The sequence below is a fragment of the Sus scrofa genome, chromosome 13, assembly GCF_054392235.1.
Source record: "Sus scrofa isolate SSC_HxYL_T2T_F1_AM1 chromosome 13, Sscrofa_HxYL_maternal_Yorkshire_Landrace_v2.0, whole genome shotgun sequence".
Classification (NCBI taxonomy): Eukaryota; Metazoa; Chordata; class Mammalia; order Artiodactyla; family Suidae; genus Sus; species Sus scrofa.
This window is the reverse complement of record NC_139395.1, coordinates 51584398-51604041: the sequence shown is the minus strand read 5'-3', so window position 1 is coordinate 51604041 and position 19644 is coordinate 51584398. Positions and strand designations below refer to the sequence as shown.

The 19644-nt window shown below is 37.9% G+C and overlaps 1 protein-coding gene across 26 annotated transcripts in view; it reads right to left on the bottom strand.

Moving 5' to 3' along the window:
• CACNA2D3 (calcium voltage-gated channel auxiliary subunit alpha2delta 3) overlaps window positions 1-19644 on the bottom strand; it is a 924345-nt gene that overhangs the window by 375298 nt on the left and 529403 nt on the right. The gene's annotated exons all lie outside the window — the stretch shown is intronic.

Sequence of the window (19644 nt, the reverse complement as noted above, 5' to 3'; positions counted from 1 at the left end):
TAAGAACAATGAAAAGGCAGTCAGTCAATCCATAAAATAAGACATAATAGCTTTCCCAATGGCTCAGGCAAGGAACTGAAATTACAGGTATGTGGAAAAAGATGAATATTTATGAGATATATTTATCTATTTTCCTACATTGGTTGAATGCCACAGTGTTTGTGATTACCATTACAGTAGGCAGTATTTAAAATTTTTTTTTTTTCTAATCTGGAACGGAATTAACATTATTCATACATTAAGTACTAACTCTAGGAGTTACATCATTTTCAAAACTTACTTTTCAAAGAGACTAACATTTATTGGGTGTTAACTTGTCACCAGGCCCTGTGTTAAGCCTTTTATATGCATCACCCCACTAAATCACAACAACTCAATGCTAGGTACTCTTATTATCTCCATTTTATAGATGAGAAATAAAATGGCCTTTAGAAGTTATGTAATTATACAATGTCCCATAGATAATAAATCAGAGAGCTGGGTGACCTGATATTAGAATAAACAAATTCAATTCAATGCACACATTAATAAGGCCACAAACACTTGAGAATTGTAAAGGTACTCTTTGTCTCTCTAGAGTTTACAACACGGGAAGTGCCAGAAGATGCAAGATAAGGAGACTGGGCATCCTATGGTCTTCATATGAATCTTCCGCCTCTTCCATTCTTTTCTCCCTGCAACACTCTATCTTCACAAACACTAAGACCAAGGCTTTCTTGAACCCGTCATAATGACCTGCCCTGTGGATAGAGTCCAATGAAGGGTAGAAGGGATAAACCCAAACCAACAAGGTGTCCTGGATCTCAGAGGCTTCTCCAGAATGGTCTGGAGAGGGGCAAACCTCAACCTTCCAACAATCAATGTCCAAGCCCTTTTATGCCCAAAGGTCTCTCAGTTTCAGAAGGCAGGAATACAAGCATGCTTCTCTAATTCTTTCCTCTGAGTTATAGTTGCCACTATTAAAAAGGAAGCACACATGTTTCTCTGGCACTTCTCAGGAGTGCAGAAAAGAAAGTATCAAGAGGTAAGAAATTGAGCCTAAAATAAGGAATCACTTAAAGAAGAGTATCTTAAATATTAAAGATCTTTTCACACAATGGAAAAGAAACGTTGGAGACACAAACATAAACGGCATGATAAATGTATGTTTCCGTAGGAAAGCGTTTTTGTTGAATCACTGCTTATGTTGTATGAAATGCACTGGGAAGCCGTGAGAATTACAACTTGTTTGAGGAATTAAAATAAATACCAGAGTTAAGTTCCTGCATAAATTGGAGGACAGACCTCTTTAAAAGGAGAGCTGCCCTTGCCGTTCCTTCCCTCTCCCTCTCTCCCTCCCTCTTCCTCTCTCTCTCTCTCTCAGTTTTATCTTGGCGGAGCAGGAAACAGCTCTCTTTGACTCATCCCTTTAGGCACATGAGAAAAGATCCTGGGAAGAAACATGAGCGATCAGGACTTTGCAGTGATGTCTTCGGTTTAAGGCTGCCCTCAAAGTTTCGACAACATATATACTTTCCTAAAGAAATAATCTATGAGATCAAAGAGCAACTTTCCTATCAGAGCTTTTAAATAACATAAATGACAGCTTGCCTCAGAAAAGAACGTCACAAATTTAGATGGGCTCACTGGCAGCCAGAGCCACTGCTGCTTGGAAGCAGGCTCTTCTGATGACACATGGTTCACCCAACATTCACAGACGGTGTGTAGAGCTCTGACTAGGAGCCAGGCCAGCTGGACATTAGGTTCACCCTGGCCCCTGGCTGGAGTCTTGAGGCATGTGCCTTCTAGGCTTTGGAAGGAGAGATGGCAGGTAATGGTCTGACTCTAGATCTATCTGAGAGAAGAGAAGACAGACTGGATGATATGAGAGAACAACAGACATCAAGTGTGCATCTAAGTCTTCTGGCCCAGGTAGATGCAAAAACAGAGCCTCCATTTACTGAGAAGAGGAAGACCTTGGGAGAACCATATTTAAGAAACAAAACAAAGCAAAACAAACCCTGGAGAAGCCAGTTTTGTCTCAAACTTACAGTTTGAGGATATCTCCTAGACTTGCAGGCAGAGGTGTAGGATAAGCAGCCTGGTCACCGTCAGCACAGCGGTGAGCTCACCCAGGGAGTGAGGGCAGGTAAACAAGCACTTGTGTCCAGGGACTGAATCGTGGGGCAGTCATGAGACACCAGTTAGAGGCCTGTGTACTGAGGTGGGCCGGGGAAACGAGCTGTGAGGAGCCACAGTGGAGGCAGAAGAGGTCCTAGTTTGAATCCCTAACGGTAAGTAAAAGTATTTCAAAAAGAGACAGTTCCTGCACTGAGGGAAAGGGAGTGTCTTGTTTTAATGTTCCTCATTTACTTCATTTCTATCTCAGGGTCCTACACGGAGCCACGGGGGCAAGCCAGGGGACATCCATCACTCTGGCTCAACCAACTCCCAGAGTTGAGCAGACTTTTTTCTAAAAATAAAACTCAATTAAAGATCTATTGATCAAAACAACACATTCACTATGAAATATGTAAAGACCAAATGGGACATAAAGCATTTTCCTGCCAACTGTATAAAACAACAAAAAAAGCCTGGTCTACATATGTTTATTCCATTTGTAAAACTGGCTCTTTGCCTCAGGCCTTATGAATGAGTGATAAATCCCTATTTGCTGCAAAGGTTCCTTGTGTTCTTTTCTTTTTTCCCTGTGCATGTTTGCATTTATAATCTTCCATTTTTCTTCATTAAGCAATGTGGATAAAGATTCCTACTCCTCTATTTATCAGAGGAAGTTTTGTTCGTTGGCTCAAAACCCACACCAGGAGGGGAAGGTCTCTCAGCTAGGATCCAGCAGTGGATCCACCCCACACCACACCACCACTGCTGCATATCCATCTCCTCAGTTTCACTGCTACCCCCAGTTCTTCCTCTATACTGCATCCAGAACAACCTAAAAGTAGAAGCCCGGTGCTTTGCTGGCCCTGTTGCCCAACCCTTGCTTGCCTCAAAGCCTTTCTGTAGCCATTTTCTGATTGGCTGATGGTCTCCCGCCCATGTCAATACCCTGACTGCCCCCACCCCCCACACAATCCCTGACTCACTGATTCTGACTCATCTGTCAGATTTCAGCTCAGAAGGCACCTCCTCCGACAGGAGTTTTTGTCTCAACCCCACGTATCCTTCTATGACATCATCTTGTTTATTTCTGTCTGATATTTATTGCACTTTGTGATCTTCCTGTTTACATTTTTTTATTTTTTTTTTTTCATTGTTGTATTACTAGAAACTAGACCTGTACTGTATCTGGCCCTTGGTAAGAATTCAGGAGGGAATATTTGTTGGAGGCAGAGAGAGAAGGGACATGGAAAAAGGAGGGAAGGAAGGGAGGAAGGGTGGAGGGAGGGAAGATAGAAAGGAGGGAGGGAAGGATGAAGGGGGGAGGAAGGAAGGAAGGCCAGCCTTGGAGCTTAGTAGACTGGGTTTCCAATCCCACCTCTTATGAGCTGTGAAGACTTAGGCAACAGTATGTCTTCTCTGAGCTCTGGAGTTTTCAACTGTAAGATTATAGTAAATACACTATTTCATGGGATTAATGTGAGGATTTAATGAGATAAATACATGTTGAGTCCCTAGGAAAGTTGCTGGCTCATAATGGCTGCTGTTTTTTATTCTGTGACCTCGTAACCTCTAGAGTTTTAAGGGGTGCTCCATTCTGATGCCGTGTGAGAGGTTATACTAATAAGTAAGGACCTCCTATGGTCCACAGATCACACTTCTCACTGGGCCATCACTCCTTCACAGCAGGTTATGTGAAGAAGTGCTAAGGCCGGAATCAGTTGTGCTAGGCAGTGTGTGACTCTTAGAGTGGACACGTATCTCTTTGTCTCACCGTCAACCCCCTTCTTTCACAGTCCCCATGCTCTGGGTAAGGCTCAGCTCCAAGCCCCAGGATGTGGGCTGTGCACAGAACTAGGCAATCAATTCATCACTGTTCCCAACAATTGGCTCGGGGTGGACATGTGACCTAACCTAATCAGGACTTTTATAGACATAACCAAAAATCACATCCATCTCTCTCTTTCTCTCCTCTTTCCTTTCCTCTCTCAACTAGATTCTGAGAGGATGCACTGTCAGGGAAAGATTATCACATGGGGCCTAAAAGCAGCCAGCACTGTGGAAAGCAGGGCTGTGAGATAGAATTTAGCATCAGTGACGTCATTAAAGTCCATGTCTATCCATAGACTCAGCTTCTAGAGGCTTCCAGCTCAGTACAAGCCATGGGGATATTCTGCATGAATGAGTTTCTCTCACTATTCACACAGATACTGGTAGCTGGCCATATCTTGGTATAGACCATGACTACTCACCACTAGATTTTACTTGTACAAATCAAGAGATTCACCAAAATACTTCCATACTGGAGTTGCCCTTGTGGCTCAGCAAGTTACAAATCCCACTAGTATCCGTGAAGATGTAGGTTCAATCACTGGCCTTGGATCTGTCACTGCCATGAGCTGTGGTGTAGGTTGCAGATGCAGCTTGGATCTGGTGTTGCTGTGGCTGTGGTGCAGGCCAGCAGCTACAGCTTTGATTTGATCCCTAGCCTGGGAACTTCCATATGCTGAGGGTGCAGCCCTAAAAAGGAGGGAAAAAAAATTTCCATATTGCTTGTTCAGCTTCAAAAATATTCAACAGTAATTTCTTCAAAAATTCCCAATGGTATGTGTGAAATTCCTTACAAACACACAGGGCATCGTATTTCTCCAGAAGCCATTTTGGCCTTTCTAAGAATATTAGATAAGTCAGGGGATAAAGGGGTATTTCTCTGTGTGTGTCATTCCCCTGCTCAGAATCCTCTCCTCCCCTGGCTTTCACATGAGTATCAGTTATTCCCACTGCTCCATAATCCTTCTTGAGCTCCTTAGATGTGGACACTCAGCTTTTCCTTCTATAATCCCTTGTCCCATGGCTTTATCTAGGCCCCTGTCACAATGGTGGCGAAGGAGGATGAGGAGGAAAGAGCAGAAACAGTGGCAGAGATAGATAACCTTGCAGAGTGGAAGACAGGAACAAAAACAGGGCCAATAAAAGAAGATAAATATAATAGACTTTTCTACTTTAAAATAATTTATGTACCCATTCCAATTTTCTCTTAATATCCTCTAAGTTTTTCACATACTGTTGTAAAAATCATGGGGAAAATGGTATTTATGTATTCCAAGTTTTGTCTTGCTTTTATCAGTTTGGACATTACTTTGCCTGACCATACACAGTCTAGTAGTGATTGCTCAACATCTAGTCTGGGATACAGATCAAACTTTAACTTCTTTGTCCAACAGTATATTTAAAGTCATGAAAAATATGGACAGAAATACCTACTTTGCAGTGCACAAGCTGTTCAAAATGTTTCCTTAAAAAAATCATAGAAGCAATGATTTTTTTATAGAAAATAAAATATCAAAGATAAGCAAAAGAAGTCATTTAAAGCAAGAGATGATGCTAACATCCACTGTTGATTTCATTTAATGCCAAGTTAAATGAAAACACAGTATTCAATTATTTGAATAAAAAACTACTGAATTTATTATTAGCTATCAAGGCTATAGTCACCTTGTTATTAATATGGATACTGTAATATGGATACTGTAATAAACATCCTTGTACTGAAATGTTTCCATATACTCTCAAATTTTCAGGAAGCTGAATTATTGATCAAAGGACATGCACATTTCAGTCCAAGTGTCCTCAAGGAAAGCTGTCCTAATTTATACTCTGACCAGGATTCTTTCCTCCCAGGGACAATTTCACCACCCAACACTAGGTATTATCATCTTAAAAAAATCCCCCAGTAATTTAAAAATACAGATTATATGGATGAGTCTTTTCCATGGTCCAAATAGTGAAAGGCAGAAAAAATATTAAATTTAAAAATGCCTAAAGGGCCAAGGTCTCACTTTGTTGCAGGTATCCAGGGAACACTGTCCTGCCTACGGCAGACCAGGATCCTCAGGTTATTAGGTAGAAAAGATGGAGACTGATAACTAAGGGTCAAGTTTTTCAAACTGAACTCTGAATGAAAAAATCCAGTGTCTTTTTTTTTTTTTTTTTTTTTTTTGTAGCAGTAGAGCCCTGCCTAGATGAAAGGCAAGCCTGCATAAATTATTTACTTGATGGCAGACATTTTTGGGGATATGGAAAATGTGGATTATTAATGGACAGACCAGAACAATTCTCACATTACATAGAGCTGAGGACTATCAGCTGGGGGAAAGCTCCAGACATTTTTGCTCATTATAATGTTCTGAAAATTCTCACAATAAGAAGTCATTTCTCATCAGGCTTGAACTCTGTATTATATTAGAAAAATCCGTTTCCAATTAAAATTGTCATTCTTCAGCCTTATTTTGGGTGGTCATCTTGCTGAAAAATTATCTGGCGTTCTGGCAGTGTGGGAGAGCCAAAGGTCCTGACAGTTCCATGTGAGAACATGGGGTTGGTAGAATCAAGGAAATTTGGCAAAATCCAGGTAAAATCACCACCATGATGTGTACGTGTTTCCTGCCTGGAAACCACATTGGTCCACATGGCAGACCAGAGATCAGTGTAGTTTAAGAAGGACCTGATAGGGCAGAAAGCTCTTTTCTACAGGATTCATTTTGGAAATATCGGAACAGGATGCAAAGCCACTCAGACCTTCTCCTGAACTCCCTCCCTACCAGTGTCACTTTTCAACATTGTGACTGCTTCCAGTTGGATGTTCTAAGCTGCTGGTTTTAATTAAAACTTAATTTGCAAAAATGTTTCATAATTTATGCATGTCATGTAATTCCTCTGAGACTATGAGCTTATAGCCAATTCAGGACCATATAAGGAGATGCTGTACCGAGAAGGTTGGGGGAGGAAAGGGATGTAGGAAGAGAAGTACCAATAGGTGCAACAGACAAAGATCTTGATACTTTGTCTTAGCCTCCCACCAACTGGATCTGCAGCCACCTGGGAGAGACATGTGCCGTGCTGTCTACATGCAGAGAGCCCATTTGGCAGGTCATAGATTCAGAGAACCAGAAAGGTTAGCAATGACCAAAATGGCCCTCCAAAAAGGCCTTCCCAGTGGAGATGGTGAGCCAAAGAACTTGAAACCCTCCAAAATAGATGAATGAGTTCCCACTCTCCCCACAGAAGGAGACAGGGGAAAAAAAAAAGAAAAGAAAAGAAAAAAAAAAAGAAACCTCATAGGAAAATTAATGAAAACTCAAGAGTCTGAAATGAAACCATTACTTCACTCAACAGATGTCTTCGAGAGTATTTGCAGGGATCTGCCAAACTGTTGAACCACAAAGAAATCTGTGTAGCAACTTAACTAGAAATATTGGGCCCCCAAGAAAGATGACCTCCCCTCAATACACATCTTTTATTAATTGCAAAATGAATGACTCTCCAGTCACTCTCCATGTCTGCAGTGAAGAGAGTATATAGACACCAGCAATTTAAAAAATAAATTGATGGAGCCAGAAATAAAGATAAACAAGTGTTCTGCATACTCACAAAGGATGTGCCATGCCAATGCTATATTTTTTGCTGGCCGATCTGGTAAATTATATATTTCATTGATAGGTTTAATTTATATCTCTATTTCTAACTCTATCTCAAAGGTTTAACTTGGTCCTTCCATTTCCTGACACCTATGAAAAACTTAATAAGCTGTTGAGTAAAAGCAAGAGACTATATAGTTCCTTCATCCATCAAACCTGTATCTCATTGAAGTGGACACCTTAAAAAGACAGTCAATGGTAAAGGTATGAGTTGTGGGTGACAGACAACCCTCTGACAATGTTCCCCATTAGAGAATCCTTTAAGAAACCTCTAGATCTGTGATTCTAGTCTATGAGAAGCTCTTTTCCATGAAATATCTTTGAACATTTTCTTCTCTCACATATTATTACCACCTTGGACCATGAGTGCATGTATTTTATGTTCACCTGGAGAGAAAGAACAGCCAAAGCCATGTGTTGAATGATATTCATTTTCTCTTTGCATCTGAGCACTTTTCAAGTCAAGACTATCCTATTTACTAACAACAAGAGCTGTACACGCTGACTGCTTATGTTAAACCAGGCCAGAAGCTAAGGGCTCTGAATGTGTCCTTATGAAAAATTCTCATGATAACCCCAGGGGCCAAATACAATCATCCACATTCTAAAATTGGGAAAATTAAGGCTAACCCCAAACCTTGTTTTTGGACCCGACAGGATTAATAGGTCAACTAATTTAATTTGTCTTTTTCTAAAAACAGTATATCTATTAGTGTATAATAAAGGGAATATGAAGTAAAATTAAAATGAAGTGGTGTGCTTGCTAGTAGGGTAGAAGAGAGCTTTGTCCTCCATTCAAGCCTGCTGACACACTGACTACCATACTATTTCAGGTTTATTTTCCTCATGTCTAGAAAGAAGGAGATCTATTAATATGCTGGGACTGCTAATCTCTCAAAATACAGTTGCTACACCACGCCGGCCCCAAATCTGGGGTTTAGCAATCCTTAAACACATTGTGCCAAACACATGTTCCTAAAATACTGAAGTCCATGTGTATTTCCAGTAAATGTTTCTTATGGTCTTGATTAATTTACAAGTAAATCATAAAACAGCGTAACTCATTGAATATCTTCATTTCCTAGGGGCTTTTTTTCATGTCATTTTACAGAACCTTTTTTGTCTTAGTTAAGAAAGTCAGGTCCTATCAGTGACACTTTTGTTTACATCTCAAAGCGGCCAACATGCTGCTGAAGTTCACCTTTAAGAACTAGAGTAATCCAAATGCCAAAAGCTGAACTGCTAAATGCTGCCATTCATATTGAATACGTAAGTTAGATAAAATGATCAAAAAATCAAAAGAGGAGCATTTAAAAAAGGCTATGTCACAAGTAAATTGATTAGGACAGTATTATGTTTAAATGAAAATTATCTCAATGTCACAGCCAATAAATTGTCGTTGTCTTCTAACATTTCAAAAAAGATAAGGATTATTCTTTGGTAAAATTAATCAAAATGCGGTATGTTTTTAATCTTGGATATGAATAAACAAAGAGAAATTTTAATGAAATAATTTTGAAGATAAACTCATATCATCATTATTTTTTATTTCTAAATTTCTACTGTGGTCACAATGGAATGACTAGTACTGTATTATTCATCCTGACGCAAACAACTAGATTACTGGATAGAATACAAAAAGAAACTAATATCCTTTGATCTTAGTCAATAATCAGCACAAAGTTTGCTTCCTCAAAGAAGGTAAAATAATAAGATGAGACTAATAATCACTCTAATACTCTACTTGGAGGCATTCATGAGACCCCCCAAAAAAGAAGGATAATATCCAGCAAAACCTGGAAGGTGCACTGAATTGAAGAGGAATGAATCAAAGTTTACAGAGACTAAGGTGGATAGAATTTGCAAGATAGAGCAATGCAGAGAGAAAGCTATACGGAAAAAAAAAAAAAAAAAAAACACTCCAGAAAATTACAGAGAGGGCTTCTTGGGTCTTTGATTTAATACTAAAATGAACTAGAAGAAGATTCCATGAATCAATTACAGAGGGTAGGAGAGGGGAACTACAATGAAGCTGTAAGCTAAGAAAATCTACTGGGCCTTAAACAGGGATGGGAATTTACAAGCTCCAGCCAGCTATAATAGAATACTTGGTTAAACACCTGGGACATTCAGTAGGAATCTCAGAAAGATTGTGCACAGCATTAGAGGAAAACTACACCTAGAGTAAAAGGTCCATATACCTGCCAACCAAAGTTTAAAAGCAAGTGTTTACAGGGCTAAGTCGATACATAAGTAAATTAACTGACTGTCAGAGCATAACTCAACACTATTTAAAGGAAGACAACAAAATCTAGACACTCAACAACATAATGTCCACCATCATGCTGTCATTATGCTTAAGGCCTAATAAAAATTTACTAGACATAGAAACAAAAAAAGGTGACTTATAAAAATAAAAGCATCAATCATACCCAGAAGAAGAGCTATAACCAGAAATCATGTAACTAGAAAACATAAAATTTAAACTAGCTTCTACAAATATAATCAAGTATTTAAACAAAAACTGAACATTGTGAAGGGAGAAAAAAACTAAAAACAATACCAAAACCCATTAAAAATGGCTAACTATCTCCAATTTGATAAAATTTATAAACACACCAATCCAAGAATCTCAATAAAACTGAAGCAAGATAAACACACATGCACACATACAAAATACAAAAGCACATTATAATACAATTGCTGCAAGCCAATTATAGCAACAAAATCATAAAAGCAACCAGTAAAAAAGCACATTGTTATAGGACATCGAATATAAAGCTTATCACTGACTTCTCATCAGAAATAATGCAAGCCAAATAATAATGGAATAACTGTTTTAAAGTACTGTAAGAAAAAAAAAGTAAACTTAAAATTCTTTATCCAGTGAAAATATCTCTCCAAAAGACAGTGAAATAAAATGTTTTCAAGCAAAAACAACAAAAATTCTTAAGAGAATTTATTGCCAGCAGAGTTGCACTTTAGAAAAGATTAAAGGAAGTTCTTCAGGCAAAGTAAAATGATTCCAGATGGAAGCTTGAATCTATACAAAAAAATAAGTAGTACCAGAAATGGAAAATATGTGGGTAAATATGAGAATTGTTCCTACTTTTTAATTAACTGTTTCAAACAAAGTAAAAGAATGTATTGTGCGAGGGTTAAAACATATATGGGAGTAAAAATTATAATAATAGCACACAGGGTAGAAGTAGAACACAGCAGCATACTCTTGTAAGTTGCTTCCATTATAAGGAAGGTAGACTCTGAGAAGCTGAAGATGCAAATTGTTCCACCAGGGCAACTACTGGAAAGATACAACAAAGAAGTATAGCTAATAGGCCAATGGTAGAGATAAAATGGCATTTAAAACAACTAATTCTGAAGGAGATCCCAAAAAAGAGGGAAAATATAAGAACATATATAGTATGTATTTATAATTTATTGTTATATAATATTTATATTTATACTATGTACTCATATGTAATACACATTTATTCATAACAATATGATAAAGTTAATAGGAAGATAAATACAACAGAATAAGTAGATATTTATAATAATATGGTAGATTTAAACCAAACAATATAGATAATTACATTAAATGTAAATGTATTAAATGCACCAATAAAAAAGGTAGAGACTGTCAGCCTGACTAAAAAGAGAAAAAAAGATCCAACTATATGTTATCTACAAAAAGTACACTTTAAATAAAAAGATATTCAGGTTAAAGGGAAAAAATGGAAAATACATACCATAAAATAATAATGATAGGGAAGTTGAGATAGCTGTATTAATATCAAATAAAATGGATTTCAGGACAAGAAATATGAGAGGTTAAAAATAATTCATAATAATTAAACAGTTAGTTCATTGAGAAGACACTGTGCATAGTGCTAATACCAAAGCATCGAAATATGTGACACAAAATTTAGCAGAATCGAAAAATGAGACATAAATTTAGAAGTTTCATTGGTGATTTCAACGCTCCTCTCTCTGTAATTGATAAAACAACTAGAGACAAAATAGGTAAGTATAGAGATGACTTGAACACTATTTCAAGCAATTTTATTCAAAGATTGTTTTAGAACAATATGCACAACTGCAGAATACACATTCTTTTTGAGTGCATATGCAATATTCAGCAAGAAAGTCCACATGCTGGGCTCTGAAACAAGTGTTAAGAAACAAAATTATTGAAATAATAGGATATAATCTCTGAACACAAGAGAATCAAATTAGAATTCATAACAATAATATATCTAGTAAAATCTGGAAGTATTTGAAAATAACACATTTCTATGACCCAAGAGTCACAAAGTCCCCAAATCACAAGTGGCATTAGAAAATATTTGAACTGAATCAAAATGAAAACAAAACATATCGAAAGTTGTGAGGTATGTGGCTAAAGTAGTTCTTAGAAACAACTTTAAAAGCTCACAGAAAAGGAGAACAGTCAAATGGTCAAAGCTTCACCTAGAAAGACGCCAGAAAAAAGACCAAATTAAGCACAATTTGAGAGGAAAATCTAAAAACTAAAAAATAAGAGTAAAAATCAAGGCAATAGAACATAGACAAACAAAAGAGTAAAATTAGGGAAAGCAAAGGCTGGTTCTTTGAATATAGCCAAAAAATTTTAAAACAGAGCTAGATTGATAACAAACTGGCAGCATCAGGATTGAAAGAAGAGATATCATCATAGACCTGTTACCTACATTAAAAAGATATGAGAATATTATGAACATACTTATGCCAATACATTCAACAACTTATTTTAAGCGGACGTATGAGTGAAATTGATGTAAGAAATACAAAATCTATGTTTTTAGGTTTTTGTTTTTGTTTTTGTTTTTTTTTTTTGGCCATGAGAAAATCATGGACTTGGAGAAGAGACTTGTGGCTGCCTGATGGGAGGGGAAGGGAGTGGGAGGGATCAGGAGCTTGGGCTTATCAGACACAACCTAGAATAGATTTACAAGGAGATCCTGCTGAATAGCATTGAGAACTTCGTCTAGATACTCATGTTGCAACAGAAGAAAGGGTGGGGGAAAAATGTAATTGTAATGTATACATGTAAGGATAACCTGACCCCCTTGCTGTACAGTGGGAAAATAAAAAAATTATATAAAAAAAAAGAAATACAAAATCTAAACAACCCTACATCTACAAAGAAAATTAATTTGGAATTAAAAACTCCCCACAAAGAAAGCTTCAGGCCCAAGGGTTTCATTAGTGAATTCTAACGGTATTCAAAAAGAAAGACAACAATCGTACACAAACATTTTCAGAAGATAAAGAAGGAAATTCTTCTCAACTCATTTTATAACATGGGCATTATCATAACTTGATAAATTACAAGAAGGAAACTATAAAACTACAGACTGATGTCCCTTGTGAACATAGAAACAAAGATCCCGTAATAAAATATTAACAAGCTGAATCCCACCGTGTGTGTGTGTGTGTAAATTATGACCAAAATGTGTTTATCACAAATGTTGTTATTATGATGTTCTTGTAATTGATATCAATCAGTATAATTTTCCACATACAGAAGATTTTCCAAATGAGCATAACAACATCTCCCATGCCATGCTCTACTTAATCTAATGCTGACATTGTTTCTATAAAGAGTTGGAGTCTACATTCCCACATCTTAATATTTGTGATTGCCTCAATCGAGAGAATATGGGGGAAATGGTACCATGTGACTTTCAGGGATAGATTATAAACAAGTCATGCACTTCTCCCTGCTCTAGAAACCTGGTTACCATGCTGTGAAAAAGCTCAAATTACCCCATGCATATTGAATACATGGAAAGACAATGTAGATGCTGCCAGGATAAGTATCCTGAGGATGGCTCACCTGAGGTCCTACTCAACAGCCTGTATTAATAATCAGACATGTGAAGAAAAATGCTTCCAGCTAATAATCTAGTGCACAGCCACTGACTCACTTGCATTTGAATCTTTACAGCTAGGACACCAGATGTCATGGAGTAGAAATAAACCAGCTTTGATATTGCCTGTCCAGATTCCTACCACAGCATGTGTATGCATATGAAAATTTTTGTTTCACACCACTATGTTTGGGGATATTCAGTAAGTAACAATAGTAAAAGATTGGCAAATAACATGATCTGTTTTACAGAGGAAAAAACTACCTCATGAAAGTGACTTGAACAGATTAGTGGTGGCAGTGTCAGAGCTGGGGACATTAAGCTGCAAAGCCTAGGCAGATCTAGGCTGCACATCCTGATCTAAGCAGAAGTCCTGAGTGTGACACCATCTCATTCACCAGTGTTCTAGCTCAGGAACGTGGTTCTAGCTTTGACCCCATCATCACCAAAACTATGATCTGGCCTCGTTAACTCTGCTTCTCTCAGGAAGATGCTTGAGGTCAGGGTTTGGTATGCATGTGTTACACAGCCAAAACCATCTTACTATTAAACCTTTAGCAAAGATACATTCCCAGAGGTTATATCTGCAAAATTCAAGTAGCTCAATCATACATGAATTCTGGGCATTTATGCAAGAGTTCTTTGAAAGAGGAGTGTAAAAAAACTCTAGCCAGATAGCTGCAAAGAATACAGGAAGTAAAAAACTAAAACCTGTTAGAGTCTTGGCTCCCCCTTTGGTGCAGCAGAGGAGGTACCAGGGGGGTGAACCAAAAAGTATTTATGATAACAGGACAAAAATAATTAATTCATTTCCTTCCTAGAAAGATGACTGAAATCAGGATGGCCGATATGGGCTGGAATTTTCTACTGCCTTATCCTCTGTTCCCCCAAACCCACCAGAACTTTCCCCCTTTATACAAACATCAATTTATTCTCAGCAAAGGTACAAGCCCTCTGTCATCAAACGTGAACACAATTATCGCAGATGCAGAAGAAAAGTAGCAGGATTTGCTTAGATGCATAGGCTGTTAGATCTAGGAGGGAGATGGACAGAACAGCTGCTTTTTGCCCAAAAATAACTTGTCCTTTCTTTTAGTAATAGCATTTTATTTGCCTGTGAAACTAAACTCATCCCCTACACTCAGGACTTGTAAGACTGGGGCTGACTCCACCCTCCTCCAAATCCAAGGGTAGACATGTGACTTACGCCTGGTGAATCAGAACTCTCCATTCTCCACTCCAATTGGTTGTGAAAGAGATAACACATGGCTGAAGCCATGAGAGTCAGCACTAGGGTCTTAGCTAGAAACATAGGGAAAGAGATTTCTTCAAGGGACCAGAAGCTCCATGAGTAGGATATGCCAAATAACTATAATGGAAAAAAAATTTTTTTAATCATTTAAAAATAAAATAAGAAAATCACTGAATTGTAAAAAAAAAGAAAAGAAAAGAAAAAAGAAAAAAGAAAGATACATGCACCCCTATGTTCATTGCAGCACTATTCACAATAGCCAAGACATGGAAACAATCTAAATGTCCATCGACAGGTGAATGGATTAAGAAGATGTGGTACATATACACAATGGAATACTACTCAGCCATAAAAAAGAACAAAATAATGCCATTTGCAGCAACATGGATGGAACTAGAGACTCTCATGCTAAGTGAAGTCCGAAAGAGAAAGACAAATACCATATGATATCATTTACATCTGGAATCTAATATAAAGCATAAAGAACCTTTCCATAGAAAAGAAACTCATGGACTTGGAGAACAGACTTGTGGTTGTCAAAGGGGAGGAAGAGGGAGTGGGATGGACTGGGAGTTTGGGGTTAGTAGATACAAACTATTGCATTTAAAGTGGATAAGCAATGAGATCATGCTGTATAGCACACAAAACTGTATCTAGTTACTTGTGATGGAACATGATGGAGGATGATGTGAGAAAAAGAAATATATATATATATATTCATATATATATATATGAATATGACCGGGTCACTTTGCTGTACAGTAGAAATTGACAGAACACTGTAAACCAACTAAAATGGAAAAAATAAAACACATAAAAAAATAAATACATAAACCTGGAGCCATTGTAGTCATGACACTACAAGGGGATGAGAGTCTTATCTGAGAATAAAGCTACACAGGAAAGCAGAGCCAAGAAATGGCAAGAGGCCAGGTTTATGACTGCATTTGGGCACCTAGATCCAGCCATGCCTGAAGAAATCCATACTTTAACATTTCAGTGTTACGATTCAATAGATTTTCTTTAATCATATAAGCCTGGTTGAGATGGATTTCTGTCATAGCTAAAGAGACTTGATTCACTACTATAACATATTGTCAACTATCCATACTGGTGTTTCATGAACTCTGCTCTGTGGAACTCTCAAATTCTGTGAACCAGAGTCCCTGACCTCAATATAATCAGAGCTGCTTATTTTACATATGATGGCTATGACTTGAATAAAAGGGATTTATTAGACTTTATTTGAATAAAAAATAAACAAAAATAAATATGTTATTTGAATAAAAGGGCTGTGCTGGAGTGGACACAGAAGATGTGGTACATATACACAATGGAATATTACTCAGCCATAAAAAGGAATGAAATAGTGGCATTTACAACAACATGGATGGAACTAGAAATTATCATGCTAAGTGAAGTTAGACAGTGAGACACAAACATCATACGCTATCACTTATAGGTGGAATCTAAAAAAAGGACACAATGAACTTTGCAGAACAGATACTGACTCACAGACTTTGAGAAACATATGGTTACCAAAGAAGACAGGTTGTGGGAGGAGGGATGGTCTGGGGGGTTGTGATGGAAATGTTGTAAAATTAGGTTGTGATAATGATTGTACAACTATAAGTATAATAAAATTTATTGAATTTTAAAGGGGGTTTTGCTAATTAAGAAGAAAAAAGACAACTATTCAGTCCAACCACCTTATTTTAGAGAAAAGCCACATGGTTTTCACTAAGCAAATCTGTGACAGCAGTGTGCCTAGTTTCTACCAATCCATCAGGTACACAATCCATTATACCCAAATGCTGCCAGTGATGCTAATGCCAGTTTTGGGTTTAGTTCTGGGATGGAAGCAGGTCCACGACTTCCAGGCACTTCACTCTAACATGTAGGAGGGTCCAACATGGACTTGCAGCATCCGGTACCTTCACACCTTAAGAACAAGGCTGCATACCTGCCATGATCTGAGGCAAATAACCCAAGTGTCACCCTTCCCAGAGCATATCATGGAACCACTGACATTCAGGGAACTAACCAGTGAGCAAAATATAGTACCATTGTGAAGTCATGGTAGGCTTCATTGAAAGAGCCTCTTTAACTGCAGTGAATGGTGTCGCCTACAAAAGCACCAAGAATGTACAATATTTGTATTTTTAAAGATCACAGTATGGGAGAGCTTTGTTTAGAACTATCTTTGACTTGTGCTGGGCTGGGGAGGAAGTTCCAGATGTTTTCCAGGGAACAAATTTATGTCTGTATCCCCTGCCTTTCAGAGTAAACTGTAGAACTTCATCTTGGTATTCTAATATAATGCCTAGGTTTTTGAAATCTATCATCTTTAAAATTAAAATAAAAAAAGGAAAATCTGGTCACTTTGGAGACTAGTTAATTAAGTCCCATCTGTCTCAATGTGGCTGCCCTCTATTTTGAAGTGAAAAAAAAAAGTGAGAGAGTGAATCCAAACTGGCAATAGCGTCCTTTTAATTGAATAAACCAACAGTTTTCTCATTCTAATGAGCATAAACTGTTTACAGAAAAGATTTTATTTAAATTACCCAAAGTGATTACTTTAAATGCACAGTTTGGTTAAAAGCTATAGTCATAAATAATTAATTTTTCTTTTTAAAAGAATTATGCAAATTTAAGCCAGAAGGCTAAAAATGGAATGCGTCTAATCACATGTGAACTAAGCTTGCATTTCTCTTCCTTGCTACTCCCTCTCTATGCTTCTGTCTTTGCACCTGCTCTAAACACAAAACACACAATGCCTACCCTCACTCTGCCCTGTCCATGGTCTAGGGTACTTCTCATACCCTTTTCTAATTCTTTATATTCCTACTGAATATTGAGGGAAACCAAGAAATGGATATGAACAGTTCTGGGTCATGCTCCAAATAATGCCATGTGCATATGAACATTAGCTAATTCTTGATAATGGAGGGAAAACAGAATCAGTTGATCAGAACATATTTCCTCAGCATCAATCCTGTGCAGGCATTCTGCTGAGTGAGCAGAGCTCACTGGATTTAACTCCATAGACTATTCATAACAGAAAATTAAATAAAATATAAGGATAAAAACTATACAGTAAAATCTTCAAGTGTCCAAAGGCAAAGGCTGGTTAATAATGCACAGCAGGAGACACCAGAGAAGCCAGGATTCTGAGCATTGGGTAGGGGTTTTCAGGTCACATAACCTAAAATTCCACAGTCCCTTTCACCTTGTCTGCACTGCCTACCGAGACACCCCTAAGCACAGCCAAGTAAGAGAACTCCCTTCTAGAAGATAGGCTGCTGCCACAGGACCACAGCTCACAAAGAGCAGTGCCAGGGCACTGTGGCAATGGGAGCATAGTGGCAGACTCTCAGGCTCCACACAAAGGCCCATGAGAGGGGAGCAGGCAGGCCCCTGGGAGAGAGTATCAGAGCAGTTATCTCTACAACATCCCAGTGGGGTATAGTCTATCATTAGCTTCCTGTTATATATGATAAAACTAGAGGCACAAAAGGGTTAAGGAAATGGTGTCCAATGACGCATTTGCTAAGTGGCAGAGAGGATTGGAACCATCCCCCCCAGGCTCCACCACTGTGTCAACTAGCACAGCACACCCCTGCCATGTCCATAAGTGACACACAGTCTTTATTGGGGATGAAAAGGATTATAGTGACCCCTTGGTATCTGCAGGGAATTGGCTCTAGCCCCCACCCACTCAATACCAAAATCTGAGGATGCTCAAGTCCCTTATGTAAAATGGCACAGTATTTGCATATAAGATATACACATCCTTCCATACACTTGGAAACATCTCTAGATTGCTTATAATACTTCATACAAATGTAAAGGCTATATAAAGAGTTGCTGGCATGGCAAATTCAAGTTCTGCTTTTCGAAACTTTAGAAAAATTTCTCCCCCAGTATTTCCAGTAAAGGGTTGGTTGAATCTATGGATGCACAGACAAAAGACAAGGAGAGCAAACTGTATACAAGAAGTTTGACTCTTCCTCCAAAAACTCATTTTGTAATCCTTTGGGAGAACATAGGGAGTGGATCTCAAAGCATAGAGTAATAGGCACTGGTGCCTGACACAGTCTGTGTGCCTTCACTTGCTCAGCCTAAAGGAACCTTCAAGCCTCAGCTAGGGCTCACTTTAGTCATGACTCAAATTGGCCTCAACGAATGTGGCCATAATCCACTTTTGGTTTAGAGGATCTTTAGAGAAAGCTCTCACAGGTCATATAGCTAGAACTAAATAGCAATTTAATGAGGAATGAGTAAATGAATCAGAGGCACAGATTAAATTTCCATCCAAATAACCATAGGTTTCTCAATTAAGAGGGGAGAAAGCATGCTTGGCAAAACAGTTTGATTCTGGCCACAGCCACATGGATTTTCCAAGCCTACCTCCTAAATATGGCAGTGCACACAGATCCAGGGGAACTCACAAACTTTATTCAGAACCAAGCACATGATGATACCTCTACCGTGCAAGGAATCTCCATTTGGTTATGATAAAGGAATTCAAATATCACACCATTCAATATTTATATAGAGAGCAGCCTGGCAGGGGGGGGGGGGGGCTCAGGCATAAAGCAAGGATCTTAATAGTCAAATAACTAACTAGTTTTATTTTAAAAGATTTATATTCTACTGAAGAAAGGAAAGGTCTTGTTGTTTTTTAAAATAAAAACTGTAATTGTAATGTATACATGTAAGGATAACCTGACCCCCTTGCTGTACAGTGGGAAAATAAAATTTAAAAAAAATAAATAAATAAATAAAAATAAAATAAATATCTTTAATGGATATTTGGAAAAGTTATTCAACCTTTCAATTCTTCAGTTTCATCATCTATAAATTGAGATAACAACAGCACCTATATTGTAAGACTGTTATATATTTATACTTAATGATATAT